Source organism: Natrix helvetica (genome assembly GCF_964273705.1).
Source record: "Natrix helvetica genome assembly, contig: HAP1_SCAFFOLD_435, whole genome shotgun sequence".
Classification (NCBI taxonomy): Eukaryota; Metazoa; Chordata; class Lepidosauria; order Squamata; family Natricidae; genus Natrix; species Natrix helvetica.
In genome coordinates this window covers 1-2,500 of record NW_028113350.1, presented here as the reverse complement: position 1 = coordinate 2,500, position 2,500 = coordinate 1, and the positions used below count along the sequence as shown (strand labels likewise).

At 32.5% G+C, this 2,500-nt stretch overlaps 1 long non-coding RNA gene across 1 annotated transcript in view; it reads right to left on the bottom strand.

Annotated features, from left to right (window-relative positions):
* LOC309382421 overlaps nt 1-2,343 on the bottom strand; it is a 13,521-nt gene extending 11,178 nt beyond the window's left edge. The window contains exon 1 of the long non-coding RNA XR_014173670.1: nt 2,214-2,343. This is a non-coding gene — a long non-coding RNA (uncharacterized lncRNA). The remainder of the gene's footprint in view (nt 1-2,213) is intronic.
* Between the last annotated feature and the right edge of the window lie 157 nt (nt 2,344-2,500).

The following is a 2,500-nucleotide window of genomic DNA, read 5'->3' as shown; positions in this document are numbered from 1 at the left end:
TCTATCATCTATCATCTATCTATCTATCTATCATCTATCTATCTATCTATCTATCTATCTATCTATCTATCTATCTATCTATCTATCTATCTATCTATCATCTATCTATCTATCTATCTATCTATCATCTATCATCTATCTATCTATCTATCTATCTATCTATCTATCATCTATCTATCTATCTATCTTATCTATCTATCTATCATCTATCTATGTATTTATCTATCTATCTATCTATCTATCTATCTATCATATCTATCTATCTATCTATCTATCTATCATCATCTATCATCTATCTATCTATCTATCTATCTATCTATCATCTATCTATCTATCTATCATCTATCTATCTATCTATCTATCTATCTATCTATCTATCTATCTTATCTATCTATCTATCTATCTATCATCTATCTATGTATTTATCTATCTATCTATCTATCTTATCTATCTATCTATCTATCATCTATCTATGTATCTATGTATCTATCTATCTATCTATCTATCTATCTATCATATCTATCTATCTATCATCTATCTATCTATCTATCTATCTATCTATCATCTATCTATCTATCTATCTATCTATCTATCTATCATCTATCTATCTATCTATCTATCTATCTATCATCTATCTATCTATCTATCATCTATCTATCTATCTATCTATCTATCTATCTATCTATCTATCATCTATCTATCTATCTATTTATCTATCTATCTATCTATCTATCTATCTATCTATCTTATCTATCTATCTATCATCTATCTATGTATTTATCTATCTATCTATCTATCTATCTATCATCTATCTATCTATCTATCTATCTATCTATCTATCTATCTATCATCTATCTATCTATCATCTATCTATCTATCTATCTATCTATCTATCTATCTATCTATCTATCTATCATCTATCTATCTATCTATCTATCATCTATCTATCTATCTATCTATCTATCTATCATCTATCTATCTATCTATCTATCTATCTATCTATCTATCTATCTGTCTATCTATCATCTATCTATCTATCTATTTATCTATCTATCTATCTATCTTATCTATCTATCTATCATCTATCTATGTATCTATCTATCTATCTATCATCTATCTATCTATCTATCTATCTATCTATCTATCTATCTATCTTATCTATCTATCTATCATCTATCTATGTATTTATCTATCTATCTATCTATCTATCTATCTATCTATCTATCTATCTATCATATCTATCTATCTATCTATCTATCTATCTATCATCTATCATCTATCATCTATCAATCTATCTATCTATCTATCTATCTATCTATCTATCTATCTATCTATCTATCATCTATCTATCTATCTATCATCTATCTATCTATCTATCTATCTATCTTATCTATCTATCTATCATCTATCTATGTATTTATCTGTCTATCTATCTATCTATCTATCTATCATCTATCTATCTATCTATCTATCTTATCTATCTATCTATCTATCTATCATCTATCTATGTATCTATCTATCTATCTATCATATCTATCTATCTATCATCTATCTATCTATCTATCTATCTATCTATCTATCTATCTATCTATCATCTATCTATCTATCTATCTATCTTATCTATCTATCATCTATCTATGTATTTATCTATGTATTTATCTATCTATCTATCTATCTATCTATCTATCTATCTATCTATTTATCTATCTAATCTATCTATCTATCTATCTATCTATCTATCTATCTATCTATCTATCTATCTATCTATCTATCTATCATCTATCTATCTATCTATCTATCTATCTATCTATCTATCTATCTATCTATCATCATCATCTAAATGACTCTGTCCCAGCATAACTCTGGAACGCCTCAAGCAATTTCAGCCGAACTTGGTACACAGATATCTTACTCTCTGGAAACAAATACTGTCGGGGGTAAGACACCCCTAGCCACCCTCAGGGTGTGTATTCTGTTAAGATGCAGCCTGTTGTGCCTTTAAATGGCTTCTACTGTACTGTCACAAATGGCTTCTACTGTGCAGCGCAGTGGAGTTGCCGTGGTAATGGCTGCACAGCACTCCACAAGGGGGCTCCCTCTGGTAAAGGGGAAAATCCAACATTAAAATGGAACCCACAATCACATACAGGTCCTCCTAAGACTTACACAAACCCACTGACAGCACATGAGAAGAAGAATCTCCCCCTACCTACCTATGCAGCGGAGTAGGCCGTCTCCTTCCAAGCCCCGGGGGCAGCGGCAGAAATACGAGCCGTAGGTGTTGGTGCAGGTGGCTTCAGCGAGGCAACTCCGAGCTGTTTCCCTCTTGCACTCATCGATGTCTATTGGAGGGGGGAAAGGGAGGAGGAGGAGAAGAGGAGGAGGAAGGGAGGAGGGGGAGGAGAAAAGGAGGAACGGGCAAAGGGAGAAAGAAGAACGGGAAGGAGGAGAGGAGGAGGGGGGAGGAGGAGAAGAGGGGGAGGAGAAGAGGAGGAGGAAT